Source organism: Nyctereutes procyonoides, unplaced genomic scaffold (genome assembly GCF_905146905.1).
Source record: "Nyctereutes procyonoides isolate TBG_1078 unplaced genomic scaffold, NYPRO_anot_genome, whole genome shotgun sequence".
NCBI classification, from domain to species: domain Eukaryota; kingdom Metazoa; phylum Chordata; class Mammalia; order Carnivora; family Canidae; genus Nyctereutes; species Nyctereutes procyonoides.
The window spans coordinates 19,373,224-19,392,537 of NW_026575140.1; positions in this window are offsets into that span (position 1 = coordinate 19,373,224).

Consider the following 19,314-nt stretch of genomic DNA (forward strand, 5'->3'; position numbering starts at 1 on the left):
TCCCCTTGATTCTCTCTCCCCTGCTGTTTATCAGATTTTTCCAAGCTCGGTACTCTGCAGTCTAAACACCAGCCTGTTGTCCTCCTACATCCTGGTTTTCTCATCCTGCCTCCACTTCTCCAGAAGGATACTCAGGGTATAAATTCCTCTCTGAGCATGAAGGTAGGCATGAACTTCAGACATTATATAAACCTGAGGTTTTCAAATTTGGTATCTACTTAGTAGGACAACCTCGTCTTGAAGCAAAATCATAGGTGGAAGTCTAAGTTGATCAGTAGATAAGAGAGGATGGGCTCTGGTGTAAGTGAGGCAGGAGAGCTGGGAACTCCCCATCCTTGCCTGGCTCATCATTTTGTGTGGTGATTCCCAAGAGTCTGGCAGGAGACTTCAGGGTTCCACAGGACACAGTTTAAAAACCACACTTGCACAAGTCACATGTCTACTGAAATTGGCACTTTAGGTATACCACCCTACCCTGGTCCATTTTCCAAGGCCACTGTCTCAGCCTGTATTTAATTGATTTTTCCTCCTGTTGACCGACATCCTGGGCTGCTCGTTTTGTCATTGTGTTCTTTTGTTGTTGTTGTTGTACTTGTCAGGACTTATTTACTTTGAAGAATAAAGGGTTCAACCCACATATTATGAGAAATTGGCTCTGATGTACATTTCTATTCCTTTTCCAGAGAAGTTTCCTTATACATTTTCTCAAAGTGTCATTAAACTCTAATAGGCTTCCCTCAATACCTTCCCCTCCCAAGCCTGACTTAACCAAACATTTTCTGAAAACAAGGTGACTGTTATTTAAGGATTCTGAATGTATTCCAGTTCTTGGCAGTCTCAAGCACACAGCTGAATGCGTGCTAAGTCTAGCATGGATAATTACACCAGCTGTGACCTTTTAGAAACATGTATTTGGACTAAAGCAGTGTTTAGTCACTTTTGATTGACTTGGGTTTAACTTAGTTTATGTTTGGTAAACTTCAAATATTTGCTTCTGTATAAGCTGGTTAAACTTCTGAAGAGGAGCACCACGTGTGGCCGGCTGTGTGGAATGGCCTCTCTGTGATGTCAGGGACACAACAGACTGTGTGTGCTTTTGTACACACACACTACGTGCACACATGATTAGGGGCAGATGGAGTGGTGGATGACATTTGGAAGTAATGTAGCATGACACTGCTGGGCACGGGGCATGAAGTCCAAAGGGCACAGGGTGTCTAGAGACAGACTAGCACTGTTACCGCTTTAAAGACAGTTCCCTCGCAGCTGCCAAAGTGGCAGGAGAGAGCTCTCAGGGATGAGTCACTTTCCCATTTGTGCTCATTAGTCTAGAGTGATCTTGAACAAGCCCCTCAAACTCTCTGAGCCTCAACATTTCCATTGGCAAAATGGGAGTCACGTGACACCCCTCTGTCCCCATGTGCTGTTGAAGAATTAGGGGTTCTGCATATTAACTGCTGGCACACAGTTGGAGTTGCATGACAGTAGAAAACATCCCTATTTGGGTTTCTTGACATCTTCTCATCCTCCTGCAGAAGTTCTGATTGGGGAGCTCCTCTTCTGCCTACCCTGTACTTCTAATTGTCTGGCGTAGCAGAAGCTGCCAGAATGCTGCCCACATCCCCTTGCCCTTACCATCCCAGTGGAAACCCTTTGGACTTCCAACCATGAAAAATGGCATTTTTTCTTCACCTGGATTTCCCTGGCCACCAAAACCCACTCCACCAGACTGGCAATCATGAGTAATTAATGTGCTCCCCACCTCCCATGCCAGGGACAGTCCTCCCCCAGTGATGGATGGGAGTTGCTGTATATTCCTCAGCTTTCTTAGCTCTCAGTGGGCTGAGGCACATGTTCCACAATGAATGCCAGAGTTTCCTGAGGGGAGTAACTTCAGTTTCCTGCAGGGATAGCTGGCTTGAAAACATTCCCTTTCTTGCTTCTTGAGTATCTTCACAACATGGCCGCTGGCTTTCTCTTGGACCCAAGAGAGGGAGGTAATAAGCAGCAATGTCTACAACCTCTGTGTTTCCTATGGCTACTGTAGCAAATGGCCAAAACTTGGTGGCTTAAATAGCACAAATTTATTTTCTTCAATTTTCTAGGTCAGAAGTCCAAAGTCAGTTTCCCTGGGCTAAAAACAAGGTGTCAGCTGGGCCATATTCCCTCCAGAGGGTCAAGGAGATTCTTTATATTTGACTTTTCTAGCTTCTTGAAATCATCCTCATTCCTCAGCTCATGGCTGCATTACATCAGCTTTTTTCTCTTTGTAGTCAAGTCCTTTCTACCTTCCTCTTAGCAGGACCCAGTGATTACTTAGGATACACTTGAATAATCTAGGATAATCTCCCCATCTTGAGATCCTTAATCACATCTGTAAAATCCCTTTTGTCATTTAAGGTAACATTTGCAGGTTCTAGGGATTAGGATGTGGTCATCATTCAGCTGTCATCTCCACATTAGTTAGAAATGAGTCACTAGGTCCACTACACTCTCAAAGGAGGGGAATTAGGGTCTTCTTTTTTGAAACGAGGACTATACACATATTTTAAAACCACTAATTAGAGCAACTCCAAGTAAAACATCTTGGCACCAGAAACATATACCCCAATTTCTCATTCTTTCTCTTCTCCAAAGCTCAGTTGCTAAGAGAACCAGTCTTGAACTGGCCTTCCTGCTCTCTCTCTGGGCTTCATGGGTTATACCCCAACCTAAGGACACCCAGTGCATCTCATTCTCAGCTGCCCTTCTTGGGACAGAGTGCTCATAAGGACACCAATGTCAAAATAACACGTGTAATTTTAAGCTCTACTGTCTGTTGCCTCTTTTGCCTTTGGCGGGGGGGAGTCATAATTCATATGATTGAAAAATAAATTTCAATACAAGGACTAGAGGGAGCAGAAGAAAAAAAACTGGAATTTTACATTATTGCCACTCTTTACCCCTTGCATTAATCAATCCATGTTTTTTTAATTATTTATTTATTTATGATAGTTACACACACAGAGAGAGAGAGAGAGGCAGAGACATAGGCAGAGGGAGAAGCAGGCTCCATGCACTGGGAGCCTGACGTGGGATTCGATCCCGAGTCTCCAGGATCGCGCCCTGGGCCAAAGGCAGGTGCTAAACCACTGCGCCACCCAGGGATCCCAATCAATCCATGTTTATTAAGAGCATATCATGTACTAGGGGCTAGAAACCTGTCACAGAGCAATGAGCATATGGGCACAGGGCCTGCCCTCTAGGGGCTCCAGTCCTGGGTGACCTCAGACAGTGACAAAATAACCCCTCAGATGCACTGTGACCACAAGTGCCCCCCTCCTCCTCTCCTTCTTTCTTTTTCTTCTTCTTTTGTGGTTCAAAAGCATTGGAATTTTCAAAAGTAGCAAGGAGAGGGGCTACTACAATGTCTTTTTCTATTGGCACTCTAAGCCCGACCCCATTTAACAAGGCCCCCCACAGCTCCAATTCCTGAATAGCAGAGATGGAGAAGCTTATTGCAGATGAGGGAAGTGTAAGGTGACCATGACACCAAATGCACTTGGGCAGTTCCATTTGGAGCCACAATAGGAAGTGACCTCCTGTGGTCTCAGAACTAACAGAATCCCAGGGCCCCAAAGACACCATGCAGATGAACATCTCTGAGCCATTAACTCAGTTTTGGAGTTTTCGGATGCCTCAGATTAGGGAAGATACAAGTCAGCCTACTGGGTTTGGCTAACAGCCTTGATAAGGGGCTTTAAGTCAACAACTCCTAGCAGCAAGAGTTGCCCCAGACAAATCTCTGTGGCATCCATCATCAGCCTGGGTTTGCCTCTGCTCAGATGTATTCCTGGCTTGGGTATTTTATGTTGACCCTGCTTGCATTTTTTTTTTTTTTTTGGTAACAGCTTTATTGAGATATAGTTCATATACTAAGCAATTTTCTAATTTAAAGTATACAATTCAATGATTTTTTTCTGATTTATTCACAAAATAGTACAACCATCCCCACAATTAATTAGATCATTTTCATCCTGCTCAAAAGGAACACTTCACCCTTAGCTATCACCCCCTAGTACTCTTATTCTTCCCTCCAGCACTGAGGAACAAATAATCTACTTTCTGTATCTATATATTTGCCTACTTGGACATTTCATATACATGGAATCTTACAATATGTGGCCTTTTCTGTTGACTTCTTTCTCTTCGCTAAATGTTCTCAAGGTTCATCCATACAGCATTTATCGGTACTTCATTCCTTTTTATGGCTGAATAATATTTCATTTTATGGATATACCAGATTATATCCATCTATTTATTGGTTGGTGGACATTTGGGTTGTTTCTACCTTTTAATTATTATGAATAATGCTGCTATGAATATTTTTGCATGTGTTTTTATGTAGACATGTTTTCATTTCTCTGGGAATGGACGTACTAGGTCATATGGTAACTCTATGTTTACCTTTCTGAGGAACTGACAAACTGTTTTCCAAAGTGGCTGCATCATTTTGCAATCCCGTCAGCAATGAAGGAAGGTTCCAGTTCATCCACATCCTTGTCAATACTTTTTTTTTTTTGTCAACACTTTTTGTTGTCTGTCTTTCTGGTTATAGTTATCTTAGTGGGTGTAAAGTGATATGTCACTGTGGTCTGCTTTGGGTTGAACATCCCTTGAAGTTTGATTTTCCATGTGGGCAGTGTCCATGTCTCCTTTGGCACCATTTCCCTGCATCTTGCCCTGTGCCTAGCTCATGGTGAATTCTCAGGCACCAGGTGGGTTTTCCATATCTGCTATTTCACGCTGACACTCCATTTCATCCCCTGCCTCACAAACAAGATTTTTAATATTTTTTCCATGATTTTCTTTTACCATCTCAATATCCACTTTAACCTTTGGCTTTACATTTCTGGTCAGGAATGGCCATTTTTCTTTCTTTCTTTCTTTCTTTCTTTCTTTCTTTCTTTCTTTCTTTCTTTCTTGAAGTCCACACAAGCTCAAGTTGTTTAAGAGAGAATCTATTTCAAATGTCCAGAACGTACCACAAATGCCCAATGAAGTTATTAACATTAGTTCCCAGCCCAGTATCTGGCCCAGATCAAGAAATGCCCCCTCCCTTCTCCTTGCCTTATGTATTAATTTCTTATTGCTGCTGTCACAAATTACCACAAACCTGCTGGTTTAAAACAACACATTTTTTTCCCTTACAGTTGTATAGGTCAGAAACCCAAGAAATGTCTCTAAGGGCTAAAATCAAGGTGTGAGCAGGGCTGTGTTCCATTTAGGGGCTCTAGGGAGAGAATCCTTTTTTCTTTATTTTTTGCTTTTTCCACCTTCTGGAAGTCACTCCTATTCCTTGATTCTCAGCCCCTATCTCCATAGTTAAAGCCAGCAATGTTACATTTCTCAGAATCTGCTTCTGTTGTCGCATCTCTGACTCTCCCACCTCTCTCTTGTACTTTTTTTTTTTAAGATTTTATTTATTTATTCATGAGAGACAGAAAGACACACACAGAGAGAGGCAGAGACACAGGCAGAGGGAGAAGCAGGGTCCATGCAGGGGACCCCACGATCACGCCCTGGGCTGAAGGCGGCACTAAACCGCTGAGCCACCCGGGCTGCCCTCTCTCTTGTACTTTTAAGGATCTTTGTGATTACATTGCTTCTCCTTTGGAATGTAACACAACATATATGCAAGTTCTGAGAGTTCCAATGTAGACATCATTGGGAGCCATTATCCCAGCTAGCATGCCTTTCGTTTCTTTTTTTTCCTTATTTCCCCCCTTCCTGCCTTCTTTCTTCTCTCCCCCATCCTTCCCACTTGCTCCTACCACATTTTAATAGGGAAAGAAATCGAGCAGACTGTCACTTTACCAAGTGTGCTGGCAGGTCAATAGCAGTTCTGGGGTCATTACTGAAATGCCAAAGGCAGTAGAAGCTGTCTGTCAAAGTTGGCCTTATAACTGGTAGGTCTTTCAGAATATATTTTTAAATGGAATGTTAACTCCATGAAGCTCATGTCTTTTTTTTTTTTGAGAATATTATGAATTTGCAAATTTTAGAATGCAATTCTCTCATCCTATAATCAGAACCATTCAAAAGGCAAGTTATTCAGGCATTGTGCTCAAGGGGGATAAATCGCTGGGTGGTGCAGTTGCATCTTGGAGCTGGGAAGAAAACTGGGAGGGAGAGTCCTTCCATCCTCTGACCTTCACTCCAGCCTATGAGTGAAGGCTGACATGGTGACACTGAAGGAAGGGGTTTCAGGGCTGCAATTGGCTTAAACCTTGAGAAGGATAAACCTAGAAGGTGAATGGGAGACAGAAAGGGAAGAAATAGAATCATAAAGCTATCTATACTTTCTTTTTCATTTTTTCTATGAACACATTTGCAAGATGACAGATGAAAACAGTCTTATTCAAGCTTTACTTGGGATGTGCAGTTTGCAAAGAGAAATACTATGCAATTGGCATGGAGCAAGAAGATTATAAGACAAAGAAACAAAAGGTGATAGATTTGCTTTCTGGACTGGACTAATACTGACATAATCACACACTATGCACCACAAGGTGGCAAAGGGCATGCTGATGTTGTCTGTGGTGGACAGTTCTTACTTCCTGGTTGTCCCGCACCCAGCTCCTTCTCCATTGTATAGCATGGGTGGTACTGAGTCCCCTGTCTCCTATTCCTACTATGGGAGATACAGCAGGGCGATTCTGTGCAAGCAGAGAGTGACATATGTCCAAGGCTTGGTCAGTCAGGATTGAATGGGGCCAGATAAAGGGATAGTTGGAATTCACCAATGGCACCTGCAGATGGTGGTAGCATCCTGGTCAGCCTGGTTTGCTGAAAGATGCTGCCTCTTGGTCCTCTAAGACAGAACTTGATTCATGCCCATTTTCTAAGTTGGGTTTTCCATCTTCCTGTCCATTGTGTGAACCCCAATTTTCTTCTCTAAATTACTTCTCTGCTTAACGTAGCAAAATCTGGTTTTTGTTGCTTGCAACCCAGAACTCTGGCAGATAACACTTTATTGGCGGGGAGAAAATAAGCTTAGTGGCTGCTGATTGTAAACATACAGGGAGTTGGGACTTTAGGGCTTAGGGACCAGCATTTCCCTCTGCCAGGAGGGGTCTTCCATCAGATCTTTGTGTGTCTTGCTCTTCCTGGACATTCACATTGTTAAATGCTGCCATCTCAGAGACAATTTCCCACAACCAGGCTGCTCAAGTCAGCTACCCTATCCATCTCCACCAAGGAAGTTTGCAGCCTTGGCTATACATTGGAGTGAATGGAGAGCTTACTTATTTTTTTAACAGATTTTATTTATTTATTCATGAGGGACACACAGAGGCAGAGACATAGGCAGAGGGAGAAGCAGGCTCCCTGCAGGGAGCCCGATGCAGGACTCAATCCCATGTGATCCCAGGATCACACCTGAGCCAAAGGTGGACACTAAACCACTGAGCCACCCAGGTCCCCCAACCTGAAAGCTTTAAAAATACAAATGCCCAGCTGGGGTGCCTCGGTGGCTCAGTTGGTTAAGTGTCGGACTCTTGATTTCGCCTTAGGTCATGACCTCAGGATCCAAGGATTTCGGAATTGTGGGATGGAGCCCGCATCTAGCTCCTCACTGAGCCCAGGGCCTGCTTATTCCTCTCCCTCTGCTCTCCCTCCCCACTCTCTCTCACATAAATAAAATCTTAAAAAAATACTAATACCCAGGTACCACCCACCATGGATTCTGATTCAATTGGTCTTGCAATCAGCTGAATCCTCTGGATTTAAAAAATCACCCCAGGTGATTCTAATGTAGTTAAGGTAGAGAATACCAGACCTATCACACCACCTTATTTGAATTCTCTGCAAGGCTCTTACCCTCTAACATATACATTTTCTACTTTGCTGATTTGAATACTCACTGTCTTCCTGCACCACAGTGTAAGTTTGGTGAGAATAAAAGCTTTCTTTTGTTCACGTGCTGAATGAATGAATCATTCAGGTGAATGGATGAATCAACACTGCAAACATTTCTTTCTTTTTCTTATCTGGTTGCCTTCCAGGACACTCATATTTGCTTTGGATGGTGCCTGAGTATCTTGCATCCATCATCCTTCCTTCTTGATTTTCTTCTTGACTTTGAGCCTGGGAATCATCCCTGCCATTGCTCCATGGACTTGGAGGCTTGGACACTGACATTGAAGCCTCATTTTGGGAGGGCAACCATGGAACTTTATATTTCCCAGGTGAGGGGGGGCAGGGGTGAAGCTTAGCTTTCCAGATTCTACAGTGGAGAATTGAGAAAATAATATGCTCTTCTCAGGAGCTGAGGATGACTGTTTCTTTTGGTCTGGGTATAGGGGTTAATTGTGTGGGCTTGACGCAAACCGCCTTGGTTTAAATTTTGGCTTTGCCTTCATCATGCTTTGTGCCTGGGGCAGGTTACCTCCTCTCTATGCCTAATTTTCTTCATGGGTAAAATGAAGCTATTAATAATGAAATTTTTCTCACAAGGCTCTTTGTGTACCATGAATCTACTGTTTTTATACCCTAGCTTAAAGGTTGTGCTAAAGGTTGTGCCACCAGCCCCAAAGTTTATTTATTTATTTATTTATTTTTATTTTATTATTATTATTATTATTATTATTATTATTATTATTATTATTTTACCAGCCCCAAAGTTTAGAAGGAATGTAGTGGAGAGAGGGAGGGGCAACAAGGCTTTGTAGAGTAATTGTAATGGTTAACTTACTGAGTGGCCTCTAGGAAGTAGGCATGATGGTGCTAAGCGTTTTCCATGGAACTTCCTGTTAAATTTTTATAACCAGATAAGCGAGGTACTATGATCTCCAATTCTGTAGACATTTGAGCTGGAATCCAAACCCAAACAAGCCCACTTGACTCCAGAACCGAAGGTCAGTTGTTGTTAGCGCCTGAACCAAAAGGCATCAACTGGCAGTAAATGCATTTCCTGGACTCGGGAGGGGGGCTGAGCTGGAGAATGGATGTGAGAAGCTGGGTTGGAAGCAGGTGGACTTCTTGTAGAAGGTGCTGTGAGTGGGAACTTCAAGGAAGCGGAGAAGCCAAAGGGGCTGTTGCAGGCATCCGTACTAGTGCCCACCAAGATGGAGGTAGGCATGAGCCAGAAGAGGAGGCTGCCGTAGGAGCAGCTCTTTACTTGGATGGGGATGCCCCGAGGGCAGAGTTTATGCAAAACTTCTCCTGCAAATTTCCACTTTTCTTCCTGGTTTATTCTCTCCTATCTCAGAGTCCCTTATTATCTCCCTCCCTTTGTCCCCAACTACTTCTCCAGTCTGATGCCAGAACAGTCAATGTATTCATTCCTCCATTCAATAAATATTAAATCTATTGAGGGCTTTGGGCCAGGCAGTTGCTAGGGGTAAAACAGTGAGTACCCTCTCATTTCAATCCTTACTATTCCCTCGCCTCCCCTTAGCTGCAGATGTCTTGGTCACAGAGCCCCCAGCATACCCCTGCCAGTCTGTGTGCTCACCTGGCTGAGCCTCCCTTTCCACATCAGAAACTCAGCTGGGGGCCAGGAAAATGCATAGAGGAAGAAATCACAAGCTGCAGGTAGACTCATGCTGGTTTCCTTCCCAAGACCCCCTTCAGACCCGTTATTAGATGAAGTTATGGACCACAGGGAGCCTATGTCTTTAAATGCTGCCCAATTTCCTCAGAAGTGTGCCTGGCCACCCAGGATTAGGTAGGTGGAACTACAGATCAGAAAATGATTGTTTCTCTTCTCTCAAGGAAACATCCCACAGGGTGGTTTTCCCCAAAGAAAACTCTTGCTTTGTATCCTGGGTATTTTAGGGCAGGCTGACTCTTTTTGGATATCATCCACTTCCATGGATTTTTGCAGTAACCCCACCTGAAAGCCCTCTCCCCATATCCCATTAGCAGCCAGCTGTTTCCAAAGTGGGACTCTAGGCATGGAATCCCTGTCTGCACTCTGGCATATCTTCCCACGTCTCCTCAAAGGAGCCAGGAGGCCACTCATTTTAATCTGCAGGGCCTCAGGGTTGGCCCTGCCTCTGTATGATCTGATTTACACCACCCTCTGCTGCTGGGAAGCACTTTCTTCCCCTTTCTCTAGCTCATCATCCACTCTTCCACCTTTGCAGTTACTTCTCAGTTTAGTTCCTGAATCCCCTTGCTATAGGCTCTCATCTAATTTACCCCAGCTGTGATTTCACCTGCATTAGTGTGGTTCTTTCATTAATATTTGTGTCTCATGTGAGCACAGTAAGAGCCAGGAGGTTTGGTCTAATTTTTCCTCTCTCCTAGCAGAGAATTCTAGACTTCTAGCTATTTCTCAATATTCATGCATCCGTCCTACCCTAATAACTGAGCCTTGAATTCTCTCAGAGCAACAACATGCCCAGTTGAAAAACCACATTTCTCAGCTTCTTTTGTGCTGAAATGGGGCCAGGTGAGAGACAGTCTTGGTTATAAAGTATTGAATAAAAACACGTGGGAAAGTTGTCAGATGGAATATGACCCCATAGGAGAAAGTACTTTTGAACTTTCCATTGCTTGAGATGTGGACATGATAGCTGGAACTTGAACAGCCACTGTTAGACCATGAGGTGAAGCTGTAGCTTGGTGGAGCATAAAGATAGAAGGAGGCTGGACCCCTGATAACTATGGGAGTCTCCATACCAACTCTGTACTGCCTGATTTCAGGCTTCTTGTTTTTCTTTAAGATATAATTTTTGTTGATTCTTTCCCATATAAGATTTATTCAAATTATATCTATTTGAAGTGGTAAGATCACAGCTACAGAACAAACCATCCTGTAAGAAATCCGTTTTTAAAACTCATAAAAGCTTTTTTTTTCTTTTATGTTATATTATGTACTTTCCTTTTTAAAAGAGCATACAAAACAAAGGCAAACTTATTACTTTGTCTCCTCCCAGTTTTGGGAGAAATACTTCCTAACTCAAATCCTGTACATGATAGGAAAAAAAAAAATTCTCACAGCCTGACAACTGTCTGCTGACTTTTCTCTCAAAGCATCTTCTCTTAAGTTTCTCCTCTCATAAATACCAGTTGCCATGCACAAGCTTAGTTTTTACTTTCTTTGTCCAAAAAGGCAAAGCTTTAACTATTGCAACTTTATGTACATATCTACTCCTAACACAGAAATGAAAATAAGAACCACAACAAAATATGAAAACAAAACATACTTTCAAAAATCACAAACTAGCTAGAAAATATTCTGGCAGTGTTTAATTGCTGTTTTTGCAGACAGTTGTTAGGTGATGAAAATGTTAGTAGAATACATACAATGCAGATAAATCCATCTCCTTGTAGAATCTGTCCAGGTAAAAACTCACACCTGATGCCGTTGGACCGTTCATATGTTGCCATTTACTTGGTTTATATTTTCAAGGTCATTCTGTCGTAATTCCCACCTAGTAACTTCTAGACATTTCATGTGCAAGCTGTAATAGCAGCAAGTCAATGGTATATGTAGTTCTCAAAGTAACACAAATGCTGTACTACTAACTCCGTTTGTGTGCCAGGTGATATGATGAAAGGATAAAGACAAATGCAAGTAGAATGCAGAATGGAGCCTCTAATTAATGGACATTGGTTAAGCCTCATTACTGGAGAAATCTTATGCATGAAGGGACTTTTATGATGTAGTAGGATTTCCTTCATTTTCAAAACCATAAATATGGCATTACATTGCTAAAAGATATAGTAAGAAAGTAAAAACAAAACACTCTCTAGCTTAGCCAGGCAAATTTGTTCATTAGACTTTGGAAAAAGTCTGCTTTTTGCAGCTGGCAAAGAGAATTACACAAAGCTGGAAGTAGAGGCTGCTAACCAGATGAGATCAATATGAGAAATGGGGAAAAGCTTGGTATAAATGCTTCTCACATAGAAAACAACTCCACAATGCATTTCCAGTAGGAGTTTAACGCAAAGCTCCTGCTCCCTCTTCTACCCCGATACTTCATCTTGGAGTTGTGTATCGACATTGTGTATGAAGTCCAGTATATGTGAGAGGAGGAGGATGGCAAGGGGGGCTGATGAAGAAAAAAGGAAAAGAATCTGCATGCTTGGATTTCTTCCTAAACATCTGCCCATGCACACCTGCACAGTTTGAAGTTCTAATGCCACTGTCTTGACCCTACCCCATTTTGCCTGTAGTGGAAATCTATCTATAGCAAGCTGCTGGGGCTGTCTCTCCCTTTTTTTCCTCCCTCCCTCCCTCCTTTCTTTTCTTTTCTTTTCTTTTCTTTTCTTTTCTTTTCTTTTCTTTCTTTTCTTTTCCCTTCCTTCCTTCCTTCCTTCCTTCCTTCCTTCCTCCCTTCTCCCTTCCTCCCTTCCTCCCAGGGGATATTTTCAATTGATCAAACACATATTGAATATTCACTATGTGCCTAGCTTTACATCAGACACAGTATTTCAATCTAACTTTTCCTTTTGAGTTTCTGTTTTATGAAACCCCGCCATTCTTAGCATCCAAGGAGTGGATCTTGAGGTAGTAGGAAGCTGAACCAGACACATTCCTAGTGAGAGACAGCATGGGCATTCCTACGTCTTGATGGAAAAGTTGTTCCTGGGTATTGTCTGCAGGATTTGCAGCTGGCACAAAGCCTCCAAGTTGTGATGCATTCTTGAAGAGTAAATCAGGAGATACTCTGGCATAACACTGCTTCATCTTCTTCTAGGTGCTGACTTATTCAACAGATGAAGGGCATAATGGTATTGGCCAGGTCTATTGCAGGACCTAATCCAGTTTCAGATTCTCTTCCTCCATCTGTCCTCATCTTGAGAAGTGGTCCTTAGAGTGCAATATCATATGATCCTTTCCCCAGGCACAGTTGCCTGAGAAGCTCAAGGATAGAAGTGTCCCTATCTGCTGCTCCTTGGGACTGCTACATCATCTGCCTTGGGCAGTAAGCTCCAGGTTCTTTCCCCCCAGAAAGGAGCAAGCTTCTTGCAGAAGCTGCAAAACTTAGGTCACACAGGCTTAGATGGGTGGAGGTTCTCTCGCCCTCACAACGGCCTTTGCTTAACTTCTTTGAATTAGCAAAACTGTTCAAAGTAAACAAACAAATTAAAATGGTGATGAGTGCCACAAGAATGCTTAAATGGCAGCAAAAGAACAAAAGAAAGAAAGACAGATGGAAAAGTTTAAGCAATCCATGAAGAATTCCTAAGTAGGAATAGTAAAGAATTCCTCAGTAGGCATTTGCTACAAATACACTATAAACTTGGAAATACATTGGGAACAGGGGGTAGAGTAGTTTGTGGAGACACAAAAATCCACAACATGTTAAATTAGTAGAACTCTACATTTCTTGTGGATTTGCAGCAGATATTTGAAAACAGTTTCTTATACCAGAGTCCTTAGAGATTCTCTTGACCTAATGTGACAGATAGTACATAGCTTTAAATGAATCCTGGCAGTAACATAATACAGTTGGTCCTCATTATTTGAGATTCTGTATTTATGAATCTGTCTACTTACTAAAATTTATTTGTAATCCCCAAATCAATACTTGTGAAATGTTTCTGGTTATTTGCATACATGGGCAAGGCAGTAGAAAATTCAGGTTGTCTGATGCATACCTTTTCAGCTGGGGTAAAGGAAGGGACCGTCTACATTCTTGTTTCAGCTTTCATACTGCAACCAACTATCCTTTTTGCAATCTATTTGGTCCCATGCTTTAGTGCATTTTTGTTCTCTTTGTTAAATAGCAAGTGATCTTGCTATTTAAAATGGCCCACAAGTGCTAAATTACTGCCTAGTGTTCCTAAGTGCAAGGAAGCTCCGATGTGCCATATGCAGAAAATATGTGTGCTAGAGAAGCTTCCTTCAGGCATGAATTATAGTACTGTTGGCCATGCATTCAATGTTAATGAATCAATAATATATGTTAAATAGGTGTCTTTAAATAGAAATGCACATAAAATAAGGTTTTGAGTTGATTGTATGGTGAAAATGTCATGGTTGGGGCTTAGATGAACTTAATTTCATATTTCCCTGGGAGCTCAGTATTAGCTAGTTCAGTATTTGTTGTGATGCTATTGAACATAAGTACCATGGATAATGAGAATCAACTGTACTTATAAAAAAAGTTAAAGAAATGCATTTCATATTTTTGCTTCAAATTTGTGTTTCAAAGTCTCATTCCATATAGCAGACCACAAAGACATACTTTCTGCAGAGAAGATATGGCTGGAATTGGCATTAGGAAGGTTGGTGACATTCTGTAGTCTAATGGTGAGACACAACAAGCCAGCTCAGGACAGAGGGAGAGTGAGTGTGAGACAAGTGATTAACTCATTTTTCACTCACTGAGTTGTCCATGAGATCTGGAAGCTGGGGAAAAAGTAAGACTTGCCCAAGGGGGCCTGCAGCTGTCCAGTCAGACTTTTAAAAAGAGTTCATTAAATGTTAACTTTGTTTTTAAGTTTGTAGTTTACCTCATGATAATATCTTTGAGGAAGAAGGAATAACACTGCATTACAGATGTTCTGTATCAGTTTATATCAATTTATAAGGAGGATTCACACCAAGTGTAATCAACTGCACACCAAATCTTCTACCAATCAGAACATTTCCAGATGATAAGCATCAAACCTAGGAAATACGGATGCCTTTTATTCTGGATGAACCATGGAAAGGATCTAAATGAGAACAGAACTGGAGTAGACAACAAAGACTTTATCTGAGGATGGCAAATACACTCATCTTTTAGGCCAGCTGTCATTGAGTGGTAATGATTGCAGGGAAAAGTGTGTTGAGAAGGTATCTGAGGCCAAACCCAGACTCGGTGGTACATCATGACATTAATTAGTGATGTTCACTGTGGGTGAGGAGGGTGGTAGTATATGTGTTATAATTTGCCACCTTTAAGTTAAAGCAGTAGAGCTTCAGCAGAAGAATCTCTCTCTCATTAGATCAGAATAGGATTGGGTCTGATTTGGTGATGTCTCTCAATGCTGTGCTTCATATGTTGCCTAATATAGAGGAGAAGCTCAGTAAACAGTTGCTAAATGCAGGTATGTACTTATATACCAGTAAGTGTGGAGGGAAGTGGAGGGAAGGAAGGCAAGTTTTTCGGACCTCCAAAGTAGACTGGGGCAGCAATTTGAGGCCATTAAGTCTTTCAGTTCAACTTGAAATCCTGCCCCACGGGTGATAGCCTCTAATGCCTAAGACCATTTAAAGATGTAAAATGTGGCAGTTTTCATCAGTACTACCCTTGCAAAACCAGCTGAGTTGCTGGAGGCCACAGAGACTCAGCAGGACTCCAGTTTGGGAATGGACTTTCTGATTTTTTTTTTTTTTTTTTTTAGTACTTTAAACTACAGCTACCTGTGTAGAACGAGTCACTACATAAAGTCTTCTCTAATTGATTTGTGTCCCTTTCAGGGTCTTGTTTATCAATGTAATTGGCTCGTTTCCCAGGATGTATATATTAAACCCGAACAGAGCCAGCTCATCTATCTCTCCTTGAGCACCCTGCAGGGCAGAGGTCATACCTGCAACTTACTTCATGATCTGGTCAGGAGCCACAAAGAAGTAACACATGTCTGAACAGCATGGGGACAGGCTCTTGAGGGGTGTCTGTGGAACACAGCAGAACTCAAGGGCTAGTAGTGGAAGGGAGACCCCTGTCTCTCTGCTCTTCAAATGGAGTCCAAGCAGTAGTTTCCACTATGATACACAAAGTGATCCATAGAACTTTATTTTAAATTATTTTTTTAAAATTTCATACTTTTACTGTTGTGTTTATGTTATATAATATGCATGGTATATTATCCTGGTGGCAGGGTAAATATATATATATATACACACACACACACATATATGTATAGTGTATATATGTGTATAACATACACATATGTACATATATACATATATGTACAGTATATATACATATAAGTACAGTTCATATATATACACACATGTGCATGTGTGTGTGCATGTGTGTATGAAGGACCTACTTCTATTTATTCCTCCCACTAGGTATAGTACAAACCTTTGGACATTATCCATAAAGGAAACATAAGAAGACTCTGAAAGATAGAGAGGAGAAAGACCAGCTAGGGATTTTGAGACCTAAGACACAGCAACAGATTCCTTGGGTTTTCACTTAGCCTTATATATTCTGGACTAGGTCTGGAGAAGCCAGGAAACCTGGAAATGTTAATGGGTTTGAATAAAAAAAAATCCCTAAGAGAAGTCTGCTTTTTCCAAGGATCAGGTAAGGAGCAGTGTAGCAAGACAGACCACCCAAACACCATGAGAAAAATCAGTGACCCTTACTGACACCCCCATCAGCAAAGGCCCAGCAGAGGGCCTAGATGTCCATATTCACCAAAGGGGGAACAGTAATGAGATGAGATGCCTTTCCCTCACCAGTCATGATGATGTCAGTGGAGGCCTAATGGGGAGTCTAGAGTCCCACCTTTCAGCAGTAATGAGGCACCTCTCCCCACCAAATGGCGGCTGAGCAGGGAACTGGACTTTCACCATCACCTGGTGGTAATGGGGTGGCACAGAGTCAGAGGAAGATTGCTAAAGAAAGAAGACTTAAAGAAGAACCAGAGTGTCATAATAGAAAACTATTCAAGATACAAGTGAAAATCGCCCATAATACCAAGAGGTATGAAAATCTCAATGTAAATGAGAAAAGACAATTGACAGTTACCAACATCTAGATGACACAGAGGTTGGAATCATGTGGATTTTAAAGTAGATAATGCGACAATGCTTCAGTAAACAATTATGAACATCTTTAAAGCAAATGAAAAAAAATAGAAAGTCTGCAAAGAAAGAGAATGTTTCAGAAAGAAAAAAAGTTATAAAGGAGAATCAAATTGAAATATCAGAACTGAAATATATAATAATTGAATTTAAAACAAAAACCCTTGATGGATAGTCTGGAGCAGCAGAATGGAGAGAACAGAATAAAGAATCTGTGAATTCAAAGACAGAACAATAAAAATTACTCAGTCTGAATCACAAAATGAAAATAGACTTAAAAATGAACAAAGTTCCAGAGATTATAATAAAGATCATATTAGTCACAGAAGGCCAGGAGAAAGAGTGGAGCAGAAAAAGTATTTAAAAAAATAATAGATGAAAATTTCCCTAACTTGGCAAAAGACATAAACCAAATAGGATAATCCTAAGAATCCATGTGAAGACATATGATAGTTTTCTGAAAACTGAAGACAAAGAAACTGTTTTGATCATAGCCAGGAAGAGACCAGAATATGCCCAGAGGGGTAAACCAATTTGGATGACAGCAGATTTCTTATTAGGTAGCAGAGAGGCCAGAAAGAAATGGCATGATATTTTTCAAATGCAGAAAGAAAAGATTTGTCAACCCAGAAATATGTAACTAGTGAAAATATCCCTCAGGGACAAAGAGATCCTCAAGATGTCTAAAAAGAAGAAAAACTCAGAGACCTTGGATCACCAGCAGACCTTCCTTATAAGAATAGTTAGAGGGAATTCCCTAAACAGAGAAGAAATGATAAAAGAAGAAATTGTGTACAAAAATGTTCAGATAGCCCAGATAAAGGCAAGAGAAAGAAAACAAATGAAAAACAGAGGGAACAAATAGAAAACAAAAAATAAAATGGCAGACTTGAGCCCTAACATATCAATAAATGAATTGAATTTCATGGTCTAAATGCATTAGTTAAAATACAGAGATTGATAGTGGGTTAAAAAAGACATAATACAACTACATGCTGTCCATAAGAACTTACTTTGAATGTAACACTATAGGCAGGAAAAGTAAAGGATGGAAAAATGATTTACCAGTAAATCAAAAGAAAGCAGAGCAGGCGTGTCTATACTGACATCAGATCAAAGAGACTTCAGAGTGAAGAACATTACCAGTAGAGAGAGACCTTGTGTAATGATAAAAGGGTTGGTCCACCAAGAAGACATAGGGATCCTAAATGTGTATGTACTTAGCAACAGAGCTGCAAAACATGTAAAACAAAACTTGATAAAACTAGAAGGAGAAACAGACAAATCCACAATTATAATAGGAATTTTTAGCATCTCTCTCTTTGACAACTGATACAACAAGTAGAAAATCAGCAAGGATACAGAAGAATGCATCATCGATCAACAAGGTGTAGTCAGCTTAGAATACTCTGACCAATGAGAGCAAAATCCACTTGCTTTTCAAGTACTCAGGGAACAGTCACCAAGACAGACTATCCAGGGACACAAAAGAGACCTCAAGAAATTTAAAAGAATTGAAATCACACAATGGGTGTCCTCTGACCACGTAGAAGGAAAATTGCAATTAGTAACAGAAAGATAATGGGAAAACCTCCAATTATGTGAAAACTAAACAATGCAGTTTTAAGTAATCAATGGGTCAAAGAGGAAGTTTCAAGAGAAACAAAATTACCTTTTGAACTGAATGAAAATAGGTAAATAAATCAGGATTAAAAATTTCATGTATAATTATAGTTTTAAATATAAAGAAAAGGCATTTGAGTGGCTCAGTGGTTGAGCGTCTGCTTTTGGCTCAGGTCATGATCCCAGAGTCCTGGGACTATTTTCAAAGGGGGAGGGAAGTTTAAGAAAACCACAAGGGATATTACAGTGCTCTGCCACACAGGACAATAGGGCTGTTACTCATCTGAGGCCTGAAGGGGCAAGTGCAAGCATGGTTAAAGAGCCTGGAGACAATGAGGGGTGTAGAGAGAACCACCTAGACAGAGATGTGACCTTTTGTCAGGTGACTCAACATTCTCAAGGTAACCCTACATGGGAGGAAGCTGGAGAAATAAACCTTCTGTTTCTTCCTTCCTTAATCTCTTGCCTGGATACCCACTGGCCAAACTCAACTGGAAGCCAGAGGCTCTCAAGAGGAAATCTATACCAATCCATATAGATCAGCCTCCGAGGACTAAAAGTAAGGTGGAGAAAATTAGATCAAGGATTTTTTGAGACAGGATAAAATGGAAAGCTATCTGGGTGGCAGAGAGACCCAGAGATTGGGTGACAGTGTTTAAAATTGTAGTATTATAAGATGTACTACTTGGAGGAGAATTGCCAAAAGGAACCACCCAGATTCCATTGATTTTGATGTGAGTGAGAAAGAAACCTGTATTATGTTAAGCCACTGTGATTTGGGGTTGTTTATTAAAGCAGCTAGTGTTAATTACCCTGACCAATGCACCTAATAAAAGTCTGGGCCTCAAACTCTGTGTGGACTCGCATATTAAATGCACAATCCAACACTCAGAGTAATTAAAAAATGATTCTAATATTTACTTGTGTCTCTTGAAAAACACCAGTGG